Here is a 21,586-nt window from a genome sequence, read left to right as displayed (position 1 = left end):
ATAGGCAAGAACGAATAAGTCTGAGAGCCCATATCCAGAATTCGTGGAAAAAAATTTTAAAAATTGAAAAACTGCAAGCTACTCGTATCGAAATGTTGAAGTTAATGGTGCTTTCTTGCGATATGGAGCAAAATCTTTATTTTATGTTTCCACCTAAGCGCAAATGATTTCCCGACACAAAAAGAGACGACGAGACAACAGACTGGCGCCTGTCCGTACTGTCCTCGTCTCTTTTTGTGTCGTGAAATCATTTGCGCTTAGGTGGGTTTTTTCCCAAGTTTCAACATAGAGCTGGCGATGTTGGGGCACTGGTGACTCAGTTATGTTGGAAAGTGCTTGAACCAGTTACCACGCCCCTGTCGATGCTGAGACGCTTTTCTATGATTGACAATATGTCGGTCAGAGTAGTGTTGGCTCACCCAGTGTTCCACTCCAATGAATCTCCTTAAAGGAATAGGAATGTATACCTGACGATATATAGAGTTGCTATTTGTCATTGTCTATTTGCATTCGGCGTTCCCGCCTTTTCAGAAGAGCGCCGTCAAAGTGGCCCTCGCGCGTTTTTGCACTGTGCGCTCGTCCGGTACAACAAAAATGCGCGTTGCGCATTGCAGAAAAAAACAATTGGACACGGTGCAGTTTTCTTCACAAATAATGTGCGAATGTAAGAACTAATTTCAAGCAACTACCAAAAAATGTACATTCATAATCACCCTCGAGTCGTAGCCTCGGTAAGAAACAGACACAACACCAAGACACACATACACAGGACACCCGCTAGACTTCAACTATATTTACTGGACACTTGTACGACATAAATAAGAATATGATTCCTTCAAGCCGTTACCAACTAGCCCAACTTAATGTTTTATCGTAGCCACATTTCGTGACATTTTTCTGCGGCAAGCATTCCGTGCGCTCGTTGATTGGGTCAGCCCATAAGCTGCACGTCGGGCGCGTCTCTGCCCTCGAACAGTTTAATTCCTGTCATCCCATAAATAATCCTCAAGCACCAGCCCAAATGGCACAACACATGCGCTAACTTATGTCATTCTTCCTTTTACGGTGGAGAAGCCAGACAGATCGCCTAGACCGTGTTTCCATTAGCCGCCGCTCAAAAACTTGCCGCTATAGATGGGAGGCGCGTGGCGTATGTCTGTAGCCCAGCGCCTTCTAAAAAATAGCACGTTGTGTAAAAAGAGCGTAAAAGTTTCTCACTAGACAGCTTAGTCTTATACACGTGTATGTTTGCGAACAGTGTTTAATCTTTGGGACGAAAGCAAGAGATTAGATAAGGAGGGGAGAGTAAGGATTGAATCGAATCTGAATTCGAGGAATTCTGGCAGGGAGTCAGTCGATTTGTGTGGTGGCCCATTTTCTTCAAGAAACAGCATTTCCTTGTGCGCCAGTAAAAAAGACTTCCTTCTTCATATTTTCTACGGTAAGTCCAAGGACGTTCTATATAACGGTTCAGTTATTTTGTCGGACTTTGGCAAGGAACCTATATGTACCCTTTTTTTTTTGCTTTCAAAACATGCACAGCGCTTAACAGCTTCTCAGCTCTCGGAATGGTCTTTCCTTTTTTTGTGGCGGCAAAATGGTGGCAATCATCGCACTTCATCGCCGTTCGATAAGCAACCACCGCAACATTTTTCTCTTTGCTTGAACCCTGTTATAGCAGCCGATGGCCCACGTACCACCAAGCTGCTCCCCGATATGAAGTCGTTATTTCTTGCGCACTGAAGTTTTCGCTGTTTACGACCTCATGAACGAATTGTAAGCCAGCAAAGTAAACACTCAACGCGGCGGGCTTCACCGGTCCAGAGGATCAAACAACATAGGAAGTGAAAGCGAGTTCGAGAAAGCGCACAAGTTTACTTACTTGAGTCCACATACTGCCATTACTTGTGCACACATTTTTACGTGCTCTGCGGACCTTGACTTTCGGTCAGTTTCATTGACAAACGAAAGGGTAGTTTTGTAAGTAAATAAAGAGAATCAGGCGCAAAAATGCGAGTGTTTATTTAATCACGGCCTATGTTCCTTCTCTTCAGGCTAAATTTAAAGCCGCAGCACTTGCAAGACTACCTCTTCAGTAAAGGGCGACGTCGTACGTTTAAATTAAAAACTGCTGTCTCACTTGTCTCCCCCTAAAATATTTTGGCGTCACGTTGAGCCTCAGCTGTAAAAATTTTACAGGCTACAGGGGCGGTTCGCTGGTAGAAAATTTGCCTTTTGCGGTCTGATGGTTATGTTAAGATTGCGATGGAGTGACCTAATTTCATGAACAGCAAATTTCTGTTGCCGTTTTTCGACTTAACGTAAACATGCTTATTGGTTGCGATATTATAATTTCTGGGATGTTGCAGAGACAGAATGCAGTAAGAAAATCTCAGCCATCACACTAGTTTCTCCAAGCGGCATGCTTCAATCACCCATTAAACACTTTAATCGCTCGCATTGTACAGGCACTGTTCATTAACGCAAAAAAGTATAATCCACTCCTTTCACCAAAATTAAGGTTATTATGATTAAGTAAAGAAAGTTTTCTATAGGTATGAGACTTTAGTCAGAAGCCGTTTTGAAGCCACAAAATGGTTTCAGCACACCCTACACACTAAGCAAGCGGTATTCAGTGATAATCACGCTCTGATCTCGCTTCGTTTCTGTTCCAGTTTGAGAATGAGTGAATATTCATCAAGCCATTGCGACGGTTAGCACCAGCATGCCGCAGATTTAAGAATTTCAGGAACTGCATACTACACGCAAAAATAAAAAAAAACGGATATCAGGGCCCAAATGAAAAGGTAAGGAGAAAACAAAAAATTTACCAGCCGAACTAGGCTACGACCTAGTTTAAACATTCCGCGAGAGCCTAGCTGTAACCTTGTTGAGGCAGTAATTTTTCTTCTTTGCATTTGTCTCCCCCTGCGGCGTCCCTCAATTTTCTCTCCCCTCTATTCTATTCTATTTCTTTTCTTCACCTTAGCTATGTCTTAGAAGGATCGGATGCGCACATGCAACAATCACAAGAAAGAAGACAGGACGGGCGCAAGTTTTGTGATTGTTTCTTGTGATTGTTCCATGTGCGCATCCCATCTTTCTAACGCAATATGAACCAACTTGCCCAACAACGCAGAATATGGCGCTTGGCTTAGTTTACCTTTAAGTGGCGCCGATCCGCTTGTGTGTGTGTGCGTGTGAGTGCGTGCGTGTGCGTATGCATGTGTGTGTGTGTGTGTGTGTGTGTGTGTGCGCGTGCGTGCGCGCGTGCGCGCGTGTGTGTGTGCGTGTGTGTGTGTGTGTGGGTGTGCGTGCGTGCGTGTGTGTGTGTGTGTGTGCGTGTGCGTGTGCGTGTGCGCGCGCGTGCGTGTGCGTGCTTGCGCGCGTGTGTGGCATTGCCCTGTTCGGATTGAGACAACTTTCCGGAACATTCCGAATTCTGTGCCTCAAGCCGAAATTTACCTCTACCCTCCCACTGATGGAGGCACCAACCATATTCTTCGGAATTCATCCCCGCGAAAGCCCAGGGATGGCTCCGTACTGAGCGCTGTCCCCGTAAAACGTTATTCGTAGTTCGTGCATCCATAGATATTCATAACGTACTATCGAGCTGTCGTCAGTGAAACGCTTTGCTTTTATAACATCTTGTTTACAAGCCTTTTCATAAACTTCAGTTGGAACACTTTTTCTCCGTTCGTTGTTCTCGTTCAGCGCAGTCATTTATTTTAGTTGCTATGTAAAATCAGCGCCGTGCATGTGTACACTTTCAACGCGTTGTTGTCAGTAGCTGATATCATTATCATGTAGCTCTTAAAACTGAATTTATTTGTCGTATATTAATGCGGGAAAGCGAGTTAATTGATTCGATTCAGTGCGCTAGAGTCTAGTGCAAAATCCTTTTTATCCTTGCTGTTCTTCAACACAAAGAGAAATTACACCATTACACGGGTGGTCTTGTGTTTTTGCATCCATCGAAGTGCAGCGTCTCGAGCTGGGAACGAAACCAAAGAACTCGAGCTCAGTAGCCAAGCGGCGCTCTTATGGAGCCGTCGTGATCAGTCTTTCTTTCGAGATTTTATACGATTAGTGTGAGAGCTCGACAACGACATACTAAGATCTTGCAGATCGCATTCCTAAATTTTTCATTTCGACTCCAAGCAAAATTTCTTCGCATGGGACTAACACCTGTATTCAGACAGAACAATATCTTGAAACATGTTCCACGCTCTTGCGGGATAAGCCATTCAAACTTCCGGTACCCAAGGGCACCTTTGATGGCGTCCTGAAAATTCTGGAACCATTTTCAGCCTTACATGCTTAAGAATTGCTTAAGAACATGCTTAAGAACTGTTCGACTTGCTCGCGCACGACATTTAACTGGCAAAGTTTCATCACCGGTGAACACTCACATCTATGAAAAAAAAAAAGGTGCGCTGTATTAGGGACTCTAGGGTTCTTTCAAAAATACCAGCATGGCCTTGTGACTCGTGGAATAATTGCATTACCCCGGGGAATGAGTGACGGTAGCATCTTTTTTGGCGAGAGTAATGAGTGGTACTCCGGGCATTTCACCTAATATGTTATGAAAATTTTTAAAATAGACTTTTTAAGGCTTAAGAGCGCTTTTTTGTGTCATATCATTCACAGCGGTGTAGCGCGTTAGAATGCAGCTAAGGCGTGATAACTGGTAGGCTGGTTTACAAATATTGCTAAGTTAATTTTGTAACCATTGCCGTTATTCACCTTTCTTATTGAGAGGAGTGTAGCTCACCGTAAGTAATATCGTTTTCCGTTTTTATCGCCAAAACGCAGTTACCATCGGCCCTGTGGCGGAACAAATTTTGGCTATTTCTACGAGTTACATCCACTGAAGGCGCTGCCTTGAGTGCACGCTTTGCAAAAGCGCAGGCATTTTGGCACGATGTAGGCAATTACTGTTTTGTCAAAGCGCGAGAGTAACTGCCTATTTAGATTCTAAAAACTCATATGGACGTTACTTAATCTGGGCTAGACGCCTCTGAATAAATGCAGAGAGTAACAATTGACTGGCTAAAAAGGTAATTAGTGAAGTTAGTTAACCAGCCTACTAGTTAGTACGTCTTAGCTCTATTCTGACGCGTTACACCACAAACAATGCTATGCCGAAAAAAGCATGGTTCTAACGGAAAAGCCTTATTTTCAAACGCCGCAGAACATCTTAGGTGAAACACCCGCCATAGAAAGGAGAGTATACCTGTTATGACTCTCCTCCGCTCAGTGACTCAAGAAGGTCAGTGATGTTTCATGCCGTCGACGAAAATTGCCTTAATTGAACCAATAATTCCCAGGTCTAAAAGTTCTTTCCTGTAGCAGTTGAAAAAGTTCGCAAATTTGGTCAAAAACGACAGTCACGCCTCCTAAAATTTCCTGAAAACCAAAGAAAATTCTTTTACGCCAAATTTTACTGCAAAATTACCTGAAAATGGAGAAATTATACGAATGGAACACCACCGTCTATAGCACACATTTTTACAGCCGACCTACTTGCAACTTTGACAATGTTAGACGACAAGATATCAGTGTTTAGATTTCACCCGCGGTGGATGCAGTGAATGTATGCGAGATGAAACTACTTCTTAAGTGAAACTTTATTGCGTGTTAAAAGAATGTAGTTCCACATATTGCACCCAGAGCCTCCACCAGCGGCTTCCCAAAGCCGAAAATGTAGCTGCGGGACGAGAACATTGACTTTTACATACTTTGACGACGCTTTTTTTATTACACTATTTCTGTTTAAAAAAATGTCATTTGTTAAATGCCACTTGGGAAAAAACAATGGAGAGCTGCTCTTGACAATAACATCGCTCAGCACAGATGGCTAATGGGTATACTTCAGGTGCGAAGAAAGGTTGGTGCGTAATTGTCTCAATCAAATGCCTTTAAGGGGGTCCCCAAAAGTGAAGCAGGCATCAATTAAGGCAGCAACTACTCATTAGCATCTGCGTGAGCACAGCTACACTATAACAATCCTCCGCCTTAGAGTTACTAAATGCTGTATAATTATCTGTTCCGCAATGAGCTGCGGCAGCGCATTGCGGCGCCCAGGTGAATTCTAATGAGTAATTAGTTGCTTCAATAGCAGTTGTCTGAGTATAATAGCATTTCTGACGGCACGCCTGTGTAGGCAGCCAGTGTACCGTTATTTAGAGCGGGGACGGTATAACAACTTTATTCGAATTATACTTCATACTTTTTCCATTCGCTCCTACCCTTGTCATTGGCTTAAGCCTCCTTTGTCAGTCGTATGAGCTGCCAGAATGCAGAGAAAGTCTGAAGAAAATGGTATTAAAGAGGAGGAATTATTTTATACCCGTCTCATACGAACAGCATGCCTTGGTGTGATTGCTTAGAAGTAATAAAGTTAGAGAGAGCAAACTCAGGGCATACCGTTGTTCCTAATACAACACGGTGAGAGGTTACATGGTGGGAGGTTAAGTAGAAGCTGGGTCTTTAATTTATTTTGTTCAGTTGTTAAAAAAAAACGAGATTTGTAATAGTTTCAACAGTCAACCACAGTAGCGGCCTAGTGGTTCTCGAATCTGCCTCGTATGCGGGTGGCTCGGAGCTCGATTCCCACTGCCGCCCCAGCACTAAACTATTTACAATAGGTAGAAGCTTGCCGTAGAGTTCGCACTTTGCTTTTCAAGTTGTAAATTACCGAAAAATGGGTCTTAGACCCCCACCTCGTGCAGCTCACAAAGGTAGCCATAGGGTTCTTCAGGGAAACTGCCCTTGCGCCTTCAACGCGAAATCATCATCACTTTTCGAAAACCAGGCTTGGCTACGAACATCCAATGGCATTGCTTAATATAAAAGGGCGCCACCCCGCTGCGGTGCCTCAGTGGTTACAGCGCTCGGCTGCTGGACCGAAAGACGCGGGTTCGACCCCGGTCGCGGCGACTGAAATTCGATGGAGGCGGAATTCTAGAGGCCCATGTGCGATGTCAGTGCATGCTAAAGAACCCCAGGTGGTCGAAACTTCCGGAGCCCTTCACTACGGGGTCCCTCTTAGGCTGAGTCGCTTTGGGACGTTAACGCCCAGTAAACCTAAACCTATGAAAGCGCGTCGGTCTGTGTTTAATAATTGAATCATCGTGTGTTGCGAACCTTTATAGCTTATTAATTTATAGTGTTAAGATTAATTGAAGTAACTGCTTGTTGCTTCTATTCATGATAACGGCACTCTAGAACTGTGCTTGCTGTAAGTTTCTCTTGCGCGCTGTACTGCAAGATTTATTATGGCAAGTATATTGATTTATATATATTTTTTCAAAGCGCACATCGGCGGTGTACCACCCCGTTAGAATGGTGGACGTCTGCAAACATTATTCAACTTTTTCTCTCTTTTGTTCCGTTTATTTTTGCACTCTCTCTTTAACGCCCGCTGTTTAAGAAACGGGAACTGTTCTCTTTATACGAAGTGGTTTGCAATCAGAAAAAGAGCGCGAGTAAATAGGGCAGTTCAAAAACACCGAGGCTGATAATATTCCTGACACATGGACAGTTTCAATGCTATTTGAGCTAAGGGTCATCGAACTCAGTGCCCACAGTAGTTTTGTATAAACCCTGAACTCGGTCGGGATCGACTCAGTGGAGTTGCATTTGCAATCTAACGGCTTCTTGAGAGCAGCCTCGCACTCACTTAAAGCTGAAAGAAGCGAGATTTAAATATAGCAAAAACCAAAAAATCTTTTCTATTCAACTGAAAATTTTAGACTAAATTAACTTTTCACAGTAGTCAAGATTGCAACTCGACAGACTGTCAGATGTAAAAAAGCTAATGTCGCTTTCGTTGTGTGCGTGTACCTCAATTTCTGTTGTTTACTCCTGTAAACCCTGCTTTCCTACAACGAAGAATGAGAAGTGCGCAACAAGCGCTGTTCCAACACTAATAGTTAAGAACACGACAAGATGGCTTGGATGGTCTCGTGGGTGATAGGCTCGTCCGCGAAAAATGAATGCTACTGAAACGTGGTGCGTATTCTCGAGCATCGTTGATCCGCCACTGCTCTCTGTATTGAGCCGAACTGTGAAATATTTGGATCGCGTCTCCCGACCAGCATTTCGACTAAAAACGCGTAGTACTTCAATATTCGACTTGTGTTTCACTGCTTCATTTTGTTCTTCCTAGATGTTGTTTTGCCTAGCTCCATCATTCGGATCGCTTGATCGCAACTGAATAATCATTGAAATTCGCCGTGGGGCAGCCGCACGTCTGCATGGACATCAAAAATTTTGGTGAGCATTGAGTCAAGAACGCTGAAATTACCCGTGAGACAGGGATATAAGAAAAGAAGCCATCGTTCCAGCCGCCATCATGGCTTTCTTTAGGCGCCCCGTATACGGTGTGAAAGTCGCCAATCCTCTGTCGCGCAATTTGCTGGCATTGAAATGACAGCTGCAGCTGGCGCGAGCAAATCAGGCGTTCAGTTTGCAAAGCTCATTGGACGGAAGAACGGTCCAAGATCGGCTCGTGCCGGTCATTTAGGCAGACCTAATGGTCTTACATAGAACAAAAGTGCATTTCAATCACGCTCAGTTTAATGCGCGAACAGTTTCCTTAGGGCGTTAATTTGCTGGCGCCAGCTGCATGCTTTTCACCTCAGTGGCAGCCAATCCGGAGGCGTAGTAGAGATCCACTTATAGTGACAAGCAAGGCTAGTGAATGTGGACAAATTTATAAATCGCTGGGTACTTGGGCATTAATTGGCGCGTGAAGCCCCTCCTGATCGGTGCCCTATTGCGTCGCGCGTTGGAGTTTATTGAAAGAGGGCGCCAAAAGTGCCGTGGTCCCTTGCACTCCTTATGTCTACAATAACACGTTCAGGTGATGTCGATGGAAGCTGTACCAATCACAATTACCTGCGTAGCCAAATACGAAGCCACAGATTTGTCCTTGAGCATTAGTGTTGACGGCAATTTATGGCAATTAAGGGATAGAAATTTGCGCTTTCGTGAGATTTCGGTGTTTAGATATCAGTGAAGACTCCATAAGTCAAAAGGGGAACTAGAATTGCCTATGACGTACTTTGTCGATGCTTATAAGAGTAGTAGCGGCACGTTTATTTTTACTTGAACACTTTATTTCAAAGCTGCACTTTGGAAGCAAGCATAAGAGGGGGCGGCAGAAAGTTAGGTGGGCGGATGAGGTTAACAAGTTTGCCGCGATAAGGTGGCCGCGGCTGGCATAGGATAGGATTTAATGCAGAGATATAGAAGAGGCCTTTCTCCTGCAGTGGATGTAGTCAGACTGGCGATGCTGATTTCAAAGCTATTAAAATCAATTCGACGTTGTTCAATGCAAAGCAAGTCACCCTAACACTGACATTTATATGCTCTGCATTAGAAGCTGCACCTAGAAGGCTCAGCAAAATGAATCTGAATACTGCACTTTCTTATTAATGCGCAAGAATTTTTTGTCGCATGAGTGGCGTGTACAGGACCTTTCAGTAGAGCGTGTCGACAGAGCGCGTCGACAGAGCGTCTCGGCAGAGTGTATCGGCACGAAAATGACCATTCGAAAAAACAAATTCGCCTGCTTAATGGATCGAACAAAGGCCCTCTGTACGCCAGGCGGGCACGTCACGCATACGCCACGAAGGGTTTTTTTTTCTTTGTTGCCGACTTCGATGTTCACAACAATGTACAAAGGATAAAATGTGTCAACCAACCTTCAGCCGACACGGTATGTGAAAATTTTCTCAGTAGCTTCAAACCATCAAGCATATCAGCCCATTGTGGCGGTTCAGGGAGTGCCCGATACACTTCTCTGAAACGTACAACACTTTGAATGGAATGTTCTCGTACGGAACGAACTTCTACATCAGCATTATTGAACTGCATTCTTGTTTTCCACGAGCTATGCAGGCCCAGGAGCATAATCGCCTCCAAAGGAATGGCATCTGCGTCGTGTAACGGTAAGAATCTTATACCGTAGGAATCTAGGGGTAAGTATTTTTTTAAAGTACTTTGAAGAACATCTCAGAAAAATATGGGGTAGGAAGAAACGTCCCCGGAAAAAACGTCCCCGGAACACATATCCCCGGAAAAAATGTCCATGGACAAAACGTCCCCTGAGGAAGCACCGTCTAGGAAAAAATCTCCCCAAGTGAAGAAAAAAATTTCTTCCGGAACCCACTTGACAGAAAATTGCCCTCTTTATTAGACTCGTCTTTGGAGGCTCTGCTCGCTGCTTATTCGACATTTTTCTTCTGCACTAAGGTATTGGACTGCATCTGCGAGACTGTCAGCAAGCTTTTATTTCGAGTCAAAAGAGATTTCTTTCATTTCCTGCTTTGTTTTTGCGATATTTACAGCAGCATCATCTACGGGGTGATTGTGGGGAACAACATCACCATCATCAGCCTGACTTTTACCACTGCAGGGCAAAGGCCTCTCCCATGTACCATGTGGGGAACACATAGGCGGTACTCTGAGGCACAATTAGAGCACCTTCGCAGCTCTTGCGTTTAACACAGCACCAGCGGGTGCCAGAGGCAGTATCTTTTTGTCTTGTATACACAAAGCCGTCAAGGCATAGCTTTACGCCTCCTTTGCTGGACTTAATGGTCTCCATCCTGAAATTAAATGCAGTATTAAATCAATACTGGGACAAAAGTATCCAACTTTTAGCGCTCTGCATACCATTCCATCACGTTTGCTAAGTCGAACAGTAACCTTGCAAGAGCTGGTGCAAGCGCGAAGCTGCTGTCTCCAGGTGCAGCGCATAGGCGCTGAACTACCACCGCCTAAATATTGCGTCGGCGTCATGTGATAGCTCAACGATAGTGAAGAGGACACGCGCAGTCCTCTTGCCTACAAACACGATGCCCAGCAAGAAACGTTCGGTCATGATGTCAAGTGCCTTCGTTATGATCTGATGATAGATATATATCTTTTACTCTAGATTTCTGCAGTCCACGATATTTGCTTGTATTTAGCTTGTATTTAATTTGTGTATTGAGATGTCCTTCTCATCATGTGCTTTGTTGCAAGCCTTCCAAGCGTTGAGCAATAAACTACTGCCACACTTGCTTTGCTCTGACCATGCCGCTGCGTTTACGGTTCAGTGACTCGTTCCACCGGCAAACAAATTGTATACGCCTTATGCGAGCTGTACATGCATGCCAGTCGCATGCATGCGAGTTGCATGCGTGTACACATGCGAGGCGGCCGGATCCTCAAATTACGGCGGCTTAGATGTGTTTGATGTCAGCCGTTTGGGGACATTTTTTCCTGCTTCGCAAATCGGGACGTTTTTTCCGGGGATATATGTTCCGGGGACGTTTTTTCCGGGGACGTATCTTCCGGGGACGTTTTTTCTGGGGACATTTTTTCCGGCTCCCGGTCCCAACAGTCCAAAAACACGTGTTCTATGGTTTCAGCTTTCTTTCTTAGAAAACACTTAGTTGACCAAGGAATGAAGGTGCCTTTATCTTGCAACCATGTTTTGACTGAGAATGTGCTATTGTGAAGTCTAAAGAAAAAGGATTTGACTGATGGCGACACTGGCATCTTCTTAACTCTCTTTAAAAAATCTGCTCCTGGGCCTCCACGATGTGGTAAACGGTACATTGGTACAGGTAGCATCATGCCCACTAAATCCTTATACAGTTTTTTCCGGCCTACATCAAAGAAATATTCAGGAGAAAATCACACATGCAACATCCTATACGCGAACTCGTCCTCTCGCAGATACCCTCTTACGGCCTCACCCATATTTTGGCAACAACACACAATAAACTCTGGAAGTAATCGACCTAGCCGAATTCGCACTACGATGTGAAGAAACATATCGTGTTGATCTCGGAGGTACATAAAACGCGAGACCACTTGTCGCAAAAATAAGTGTGCCAGTCCAAGCCCACCTTTCTTCGCGGACAAAAACAAATTTGTTCGACTGGTCCTTTCCCAAGTCGAAGACCAAATAAAAATAGCAAAAACACGATAGATTTTTTTAATGCTGGCGCGCGCTGCGCTCAGCACACTCATCACATACCATATCTTTGCGGCAAGGAACATATTACAAACAGTGGCACGGGAGAACATGGACAATTGTCGTCCGCGCCAGGCATCAGTTTTTTCCCTTGACGTTCGCCGCTTGGTCATTCCAGTACCGATCAGGCTCTCGGTAGTAATCAAGAGGGTACTCCTAGATATACTGTTGGAATGGTGGACCAGCGCATTCGAGAATAGTAGTCGGGCGTGACTTCCCAACTGCCATGCCAGAACCCGTAGCTTTTTTCCCAGTTGATCTGAGCCGCAGTCGATCTACAGAATTTGTGTACTACATCTGTGGCTTCACAAACACTCGCTCGATTTGAACAGAAAACGTGATGCCACCGACATATGCCAAGATTTTCACTTGCGCTGGTTGCGGCCTGAAGTCCATTATGCGGCCGTTATTCTGGATGGCCAGGCAAAGTGGCTCAAGGTAGGCTGCGAATAGTAACGGTGACAACGGGCAACCCTGCCTCACTGAAGACAGCACTTGGAGACTCTCTGTCAGGTCTCCGTTGACAACAATTCGAGCTGCACAATTTTCGTCCGCCATTTCCATACCCTCTGCTATTACCTCGCCCACGTTCGAGTAATCTAATATGGCAAAGAGTACTTCATGGGTCAAAGGCTTTTGCCAGTCCCAGATGCATCGTCGCCACTTGGTCGTCGAAGAAGTCGCAGCATTCTAACACTGATCGCGCTACGTGTATGTTAGTGGCGATGTTTCGTCTCTTTATGCCACACGTCTGCTGTGCCCCTACCAGCATGGTTATGACTCCCTGCAATCTTTTTGCCAGCACCTTCATGAATATTTTGTAGTCAATGTTAGTGAGGCTTAACGGACGATAAGAGCTCATCAAACGGCGTCTTTCCGGATCGTAAGTTTTAGGTATAAGCACAATGTGTGAAGTTGTGAAAGACATTGGAACACGTTTTTTTTCTCGTAACATTCGACAAATACTTTCAGCAGGATATGGGGCTAACATCGTTCTGAATGTTTTCTAGGAATCTGCCCCCAGGCCATCAAGGCCAGGAGCTTTACCGATTGGCAATGCGTATATCGCGTGCTCTATTTCTTTTAGGGACATCAGTTGCTCAAGACGCGTTTTCAATTCTTCGTCAAGTTTGGCATAAACGGTAGAAATTCACTGTAAAACCCTTCTTCAGCTTTTCGCGAATGAACCAGTACGTCTTTGAAGTGATCAAAGATTGCGCGCTTGATAACACTGCAGTCTGTCGAAATATCTGCGCCCGTGCTTATTTGCCGTATTGCCTTCCAACATGCGTATCGTTTCTCATCAGATACAGCACGGTATGTTGGTGTCTCCGCTGCCCACAGCTTCTCGGACCGTGCTCAAAAAACTGCCGCTCTGTACTTGTCTGCGTCTGTTCTTTTAAGCTGTGTTTTTACATCCCTGATTTCGTTAAAACATGTTCCTGGTTCAGCACTTTCTATATTGATCAGGAATACAAGCTGATCACGAAGCTGTATTGAGGTTTGTTTCTCTGTGTACCTTCAATCGCTCTTATTTTGACAAGCTGCTTAAACTCTTGCCCCTCGGTAGCATAGTTTATTAGTTGCGCTGCAAGTAGCTTCTTTAGCTCTTACGTTACTCCATTATTAAAGCCATCGTCTTCATATAATTTAGTATAAAATTTCCACAAGTGCCAGTTAAAACGAGTTTGATATTGATTTTTTCAAAAGTTGCTATTACTCGGGAATGGTCCCTAAAGGGTACAGCTTGTACTTCGTACAAGGTACATAGAGACACAAGCTCTGCTGACACATGCTGTCTGTCTAGCCGTGCAGTGCTATTTACCTGAAAATGAGCATACTGCGGCTAGAGCACTTCCTTAAAGGACGTAAGCAGTTCACCTGTGTTAATAACTGTCGCTCAGCTTTTACCGACGTAACATCCGGCGTACCTCAAGGTGCAGGCTTATTACCTCTTTTATTCCTCATCTACATCAATGACCTACCGATCAACATAAAATCCACGCTACGTTTATTCGCAGATGACTGCGTAATTTACAGCCCCATCCACGGCGCTAGCGCCATTGCCGCTCTTCAACAGGATCTAACCACTATCTCAGCGTGGTGTGACAAATGGCACATGCCTCTTAATCTAAATAAATGCCAATCCATATCATTCTCCCGCAAAAACACACTTATTGATAGCACTTACAACATAAAATCGGTCGCCGTCACCAGAACATCATCTTATAAATACCTAGGAGTACACATCACATCATCGCTGTCATGGACAACACACATTCAGACCATCTGTTCCAAAGCATCACGCACACTTGGTTTTCTCCGGCGCAATCTAAAATCTACATCACCTGAAGTAAAAAAGTTGGCATATATAACATTCGTACGTCCTAAATTGGAGTACGCGTCATCTGTCTGGCATCCATCACAATCGTATCTCATCTCAGACCTTGAAGCCATTCAAAATCGCGCCGCCCGTTTCATTACATCGCAGTACTCAAGAAATACCAGCTTAACATTACTAAAACGATCCCTCGGCCTTCAAACACTAGCAACTCGCCGTGTTATTTCTCGTCTATGCCTCTTTCACTCTTTCTTTTATCGCTCACCAAGACATTTGTTGCTGCAGCCGCCCCCACGTGCGTCATCCCGCCTAATCCACAGTAACCCAATCGCACGCATTAAAACCCGCACCTCCGCAATGAGCAGTTCATTGTTTCCCGACTCCATAGTGCTCTGGAATGGCCTTCCCGACAACATAATAACATGCTCCGATCGCCGCCTTTTCCGCGAGAAACTGGCTAATTACTTCTCATAAACATATTCATACTGCGACACCGAAGTGCCAACTGTTCCTTGTTTTCTTTTTGTATGTTTATTTCTTGCTTTTAGTTTGTATATTATTGTACTCTTTTTGTAGCCCGTGTATTTTTCCCCCTTTATTTTTTTTTGTGTGTTCTCTGCCACTACCCTCCAACCTGTATGTACGCCCCCCCTTATGTAATGCCTTCGGGCCTTTAAGGGACAAATAAATGAAATGAAATGAAAGGCACCATATGAGAATACACTCCCAATATCCTCTAAATAGTGCTCGTAGACCACTTCCTTCAAGGCGTCAGCGCTTTTGTCTCGCACCAAAACACCATATGCACGATCTGAGGCATGACAAACACAACTGAAATCGCCTGCTAACGCCAGCACCCTGTCACAGTTTAAATATCTGTGGAAGTGATCAAAAAACATTATCGGGTCGGTCTCTTCATTTGGCGCATACGCACAGATAACGCTGCAATTCTGGCCACAATGCATAAAATCAACGAGCAGAAGTGGGCCGCTTTCACAGGAGAAAAAGGACTGCACAGGGATACCAAGGTTGTTACGAATAAAGATAACACAGCCCCATGAAGTGCCAAAACAGTGATACACGCTTACATCTAAATGCGTACGGAAAACAGACATCATTCGATCCGTCGTTTCCTCACTTTTTTTTTGTTTCATGAATTGCTACTACGTGCAGATCGTTCTCTAGAAGAAGGCGACTCAACTGGCATTGTCGCCTTCTTGCCCCGACGCCTCGTGCATTCAAAGTTGCTACACGTAGTGCTTCCGTGGGATTGATCGCCATATCGAGTGAAAAAAAGAGACCCTAACGCAAGGTGTCTACCATCACGCCCGCACCACAAACCACCCACACCCCATCTCGGGTTCTACTGCACAAAACTACAGAGGCGGTTTCCCCGCCTGCCGTGAGGCGGCCGGAATGTTCGGCCGGGGCTTGTAGGTCACTCGCCTCATACCTGGCGTTTTAGGAGGAGGCTCGTCACCCCCGCTGGAATTCTGCTGCGGGTCCTGGCTTGCGCTGTCATCAAGCGCCCGTCTTCCGGCCGTGACGCTGGTTGTTGTAGAAGGAATGTCCATGGGCTCAGCCACAGTACAGGCGGCGCTCACCGCAGATTCCCCAGGCTTTGCAGTCGCATCTCTCGTCACGACATCGTCGGTCTGTGCAAGTCGTCCATCTTGACGCTGGCGTTCAACTTAAGGCTTACTAGCCTCGTAGATGAACCCTTGTCCAACACGCGTTGTGCGCGCCATCACTCCCTTGTGACGTCCGTCACCTTCCCGAACGGAGCGATGGCAAGTCGCACATCTTCGTCCGGTACGCTGTGAAGGAGCCAATGCAGCTTCATTCGGATGTCCCTGCTTGCAGGATCTATCACAATACATCGGACGCCTGTCACTTTAAGCTCACCGACGTTGATAATCTTCTTCACAGCCTCGGCGTCCTTGGAAGTTACGGCCCACACATGACTCATTCGATACGCCCACAGGGCGATAACTTCCAGCAGGAGCGACAGTGGAGCGAGCGCGTCTCGAAAATCTTCCACCCTATAGGGCCCAACACTGATGTCCCCGTACAGGAAAACTGTATTCAAAACAAAACGCCATGTAGGCAAACTAGGCAGTACGACCTGGTACTCGCTGTCCGAGCCAAAATTCCTGTTTCCGCGGCCAGACGTGGACGGTGTTGCCGCTCCGACTGAGATAGTGATTACAGGTGCGTCATGCTCGGTGGCCGGAAGTGGAATACGCCACGAAGGATCTTCTTTCCCTTACTGCGTGGAAGTACACCCACCCTGGCAGACCTCAAGACAGACTTAACCAGGTCAGAGGGCAGATCTCGCAACTCGTTATACACAATAACACCAGCATCCTGCCCATCACCAGCATCCGCACATCGAAATTCCGCGAAACAAACACATGCATCCAGTAAAGACAGCCCCGGGGAGGAGGAGATCTTGCCCAGCTTATACACCCCCCCCCCCCCCCCGCACCATCGCACGCTGCTCTCTGAGCAGAGACTTCGATGAACGTGGCGGCTCTGCGTGGCCATGCGGCACATTCATGTGCCATGCATGCAGCACATCCTCAAGCTAAACAGTCCCATGAACACTAAAAGGTCCCATGAAACCTTAAAAGCTTCTACTGTAGGCAAATATCTTTATTATACGGCGTAATCTCAATGCTCTTTTTAAGAGTATGTTGAAGAATGTCCAAAAAAAAACACGGCATCACGACAAAACAAAAAGAAAAGATCAATAGTTTCTGGCTGCTGACACAAGCGACAGTTCACAAACCACGGTAAAAAAGTTCCTTTTTCACGAAGCCACGTTTTGACTGGTAAGGCTGATGTGTGAAGTTTAAAAAATAAAGTCTTTGCGGACGACTGAACACACATCCGTCACTGGCTTTAATACACTGTTGTCTAGAAAGGAGAGGTAAGGCTGCCAATACGTGAATACAGGAAACATCTCAGTCATAACTTTTGTCATCTGTCTTCTGGAGAGACTCTACAGAAATTCTAAGGAAAACAGTACAGTGAGAAAATGGAATGTGTCAGCGACTTCTTTAGGAAAACCTCACAAAGGTGCCTCACTCCTATGACTATTGGGCGCAAGCAGAATAGGCAGATGAGCACTTAATCGTCTATTAAATACAGCTAAGAGGAATGGGTGGTTTGGTGTTTTAAAAAAGAAAAGCCTTCAACTGAGCTCCTGAACAAAAAAATGGCTGTGGCTTAGCTTGGTTAAGCCCTGTAATTGCGAATAGCAATATCCGTAGCTACGCCATGGTTCAGTTGGTAGTGTAGCTGGTAGTAGTGCTTGTGGTTAGACTTGTGGTGATGCATCGATTATACAATCAAATCCAATCCAATCCAATTCAATATGCTAATATGGTAGCTACCGGCCTCGCTACGCGATGGGCTGAAAGTGCAACTAGTATTGCTTTCGCAATAAAAAGTCGTCACGACGAGCTCCGAAAGCCTCGAGAGGGAGAAACAAACTGTTTCGACGCATAGGCTTTCTGAGCGGGCTACACAAAAGTCGCAAAAATTCTATGCATTCCTGACACATTCTATTTTCTCAGTGTACTGTTTTTCTTAGAATTTCTATAGGGACTCTCCAGAAGACAGATGACAAATGTTCTGATTGAGATGTTTCCTGTATTCATGTATTGGCAGCTTTTTTCCTTGCACACTGCAACACTTGCACGGCATAGATAAGCATCGAAACCAAGAAGCTATTGCAAACTGGTGCTCGTGCAAATAGAGACAGCTGCTTGCCCATCCATGCCTGTGTTTGTCACCTAACTAACGAGATCTGAGAATCCCAGTGAAGCACAATATTGCCGCAAAGGTGCAAGGGAACCCCTAAATACTGTGTCTTCGGAGTCCCGCCTGATACCGCCAAAAAAGCTTGGTTTTGTACCCCAATGACCTACCCAGAACCCCTTTGATACATTAAAGTTAAGACACACACCCGAAACTATCACAAACTATTGAATAACATCAGCAATAATTTTTTTTCATGTCATCGTTGTATAACGTAAGTACACATATCTAACGCACTTAGCCGTCGTACACCACCACGCGTTCACTTCGTGCCCCTCTAACACGATTGAACCGACAACCCTTCGTGGCGCACAGTTACACGCAAAACAATACGCCACGACGCGTTGCAGTGTGTACGACGGTAAAATGGTTGGGGATGTGCACTGATGTTAGACAACGATGACTCGCAAAAAATTTGCTGACCTCATCCAAGGGTCGCGTGATAGGTGACACGTGACAATGATGACTTGCAAAAAGAAGTTGCTGACGTTTGAAACGCAAATATTTTCGTACTTCCAGAATCCAGCACAATGCAGTGCTCACAATGCAGTGCTAGTTCATGAGGCGTTGAGTAATGAATTGCCGAATGACTCTGCGGGCTTATTTCCACAGGCAAAGCTTTGGGCCCCTCAGGTTTTATAGAAAGTAAGGACATGTTTCATCAGTCAAGGACCATCGCAGACATCGATTTGACTACGATTGGCGGACATTAAGGATCTAGCCACCCACCCCTACCCTCGAACCACTTCTCCACCCCACCCCTTCTCGCCAAATGCACCTCCACCCACATGTACCTTCCAGAAAGCCGTAGACAAGAGTAAAAGCATTCATTAGACTAATAGCACCAAAGAAATTATCGGGGGCAAATCCAACTGCTATCGCAGCTTTCTCGCGTCAGGTTTCATTATCGCCATTCTTCTTTTCTACTCTGGCAGCCCTTTGTATTACATACTTGCTTGACAAAGAGCAGCCTTAGTAGATGAAGTGCTAGTTGAGTACATCATAATAATGTTAAATTGTGAAATTAAAAGCATAATTTTTCTTTGGCACGAAAGATGTCTTTATAGGTTTTAGCACGACTGTAGGAACCATCAAAGTTAACCTGTAAAAAAAATGATTACATGGTCGCTGGACATATGAAAGCGTTTCCATATTAGAAAATCGAAAATTTGAGGCGACCTGAAAGGGCATTCATATTGCATATTCGCAAAAAGATGCAGCGATAATATGCATGATTTTATGTAACCTCTTTCAACAGAGACTGCGCCAGGCTATCCAAAATTAACACAGCACCTACTGCATGGGCCCACAAGTATTTGAGCTCACTGCTTCCAACTGAGGTATATTCTCAACAAAAGCTATCATCACTGTAACGATACGACACCTAACTGAATATTTCACACTGTTTACCAATGTATTAGAAAATAAAAGCCCATTGGCCTCTATATATATTTATACGAAGCCTATAACCAAAGCAACGCCCGGATACAGAACGAAAGCATGTAAATGTGCTTTGTGAGGGGCCGCCACTATTGCGAAATGATGTATGTACCCTAGAGGTTATGCTAATCGACGATTAAAAGCTCATTGTGAAATCTAGGCGCTGTTTAAAAACACATTCTATGAAAACGGCAAGCGCTCAACCGTTATAGACATGCAAATTTTCGCATTACAAAAGCAGATATAAATTACGTTTAAAGTAGAAATTTTTGGTCGCGTAAAAGACAAGACAAGGAACGCTGTGCAGCGCAGCAAACAAATGCATTGCACAAAGGGTGCGCTCTGCAGTGATGAAAAAAGGTTGACAAAAACAGGAGAAATAAAAAACGACGCGAGAGGAGAAAAGAAAGAATAGAAACAGTTACCTGGGGAAGTCAGTGAGCTCACAGCCCAATTAAGAAATCACGGATCACTCTATTTCAAATATCCATTCAATATACAGTACCATTATCATTAGACGTGATTGCGTTTTGGATAACGAACCACCGAGTAGGGCTCATGTAAAAAGGCGTCTGAAGCTCGTAAATGTGGTTGGTGCAATCAATTTTCAACTAACCACCATAAACCACGCAAAGATGTTCTCCTATACATAAAATATGCGTACATACTGATCATTATTCTGCTATCAACGATGTGAGCAACGTATGCAGAGAGCCCAAAAATTCTTTTAATTCTTACTGCTTTTTATATGGCATTGCATATTTTCACATAGGTATAACGACACGCTGGCTATGCGATATTCATTCTTCTGTGGTGTCACGAGAGCAACTACTTCTCTGTGGGGTATAGCTTCGCTCCGCTGTGCAAGGCCAGCACGGCAACAGTACCAGGCAAAGCTGGAATATGGAAAGTAGAGATGGCAGAGCTTCTCCCACCCTTCGCTACGAAAGGACGCCGAGTCTCTCGCGCTGAAATCTAGTCAAGCGCAGATTTAGTTCTAAGGCAGCAGCCGAGGCAGCCGCATCCGACGAAAAAAGAATCTACCAATGGGCGTACCTAGCCGAGAAATTCGATTTGCATTTCTCACCTTGCGCTTCGACCCCAAACCCAGTTTGCGATCGAATGTGACTTCCGGCGTGGCTTCAGGTATTGCATCGAATGCTGGGCCTCGCTGACACAGTGAATGCTTCCTTGCTTAAAAAAAAAGCAAGGATAAGCTTTATGCTAAATACTGGGTAAAGCAATTCTCTCTAGTACGAACCATGCAGGGGTTTCTCTATTCTTTGAGCTTTTTCTTTGGCGAGGAACGCGAGCTATGCGATGGGTACGAGAAAGTTCTTGGTAGCTTTTTTCCAAACAAGCATAGGCGCCACCATGCGCCATATGCACGCCTCACTCCTGCATTAGATAGACATATTGCAGAGGGCTTGATGCAAGCTCCCTTCAGTTGTACTGTAAGGATTTTTGTCATCTTGCAACACAACCGGATATGTTTATTACTGCTACCTAGGGACCACTGCGTTGAGTAAACTTGGGAGACACGTGCGGTGGAGGTTAATACTGTCAAGCGCACTCTGCCGGTAAGCACGTTTTTGTATTTAGTTTTCCTTTACTTCTCAGGGGTTGTGATATCACTGAAAGAGGGCTGATGCAATAATCTGCATAGATACACTGCATATGCTGCCTTTATTATTTTCTGGCCAGACCATCTCCCGTGCATTCCAAATCGGGTTCTTTGCGAGTCATTTTCGCTAGACACCTTTATATTTCTAGGAATGGGTGGACTGGAAATTAAAGCACCCATTATATAATTGTCTCAGAGGCGTAAAATTAAGACAAAATATTACGCGAATGGCGTGACATGGCATATTACAGAAAAAAGATATTTACAGCAGGGACATCAGCAAGGTATCCACGCCACCATGTTCAAAGTCGGCTGTGGT

This window comes from Amblyomma mixtum, chromosome 3 (assembly GCF_055824585.1).
Source record: "Amblyomma mixtum isolate Tamu chromosome 3, ASM5582458v1, whole genome shotgun sequence".
Taxonomy (NCBI): domain Eukaryota; kingdom Metazoa; phylum Arthropoda; class Arachnida; order Ixodida; family Ixodidae; genus Amblyomma; species Amblyomma mixtum.
The sequence above is the reverse complement of the archived record's forward strand: the minus strand, read 5'-3'. Positions refer to the sequence as shown.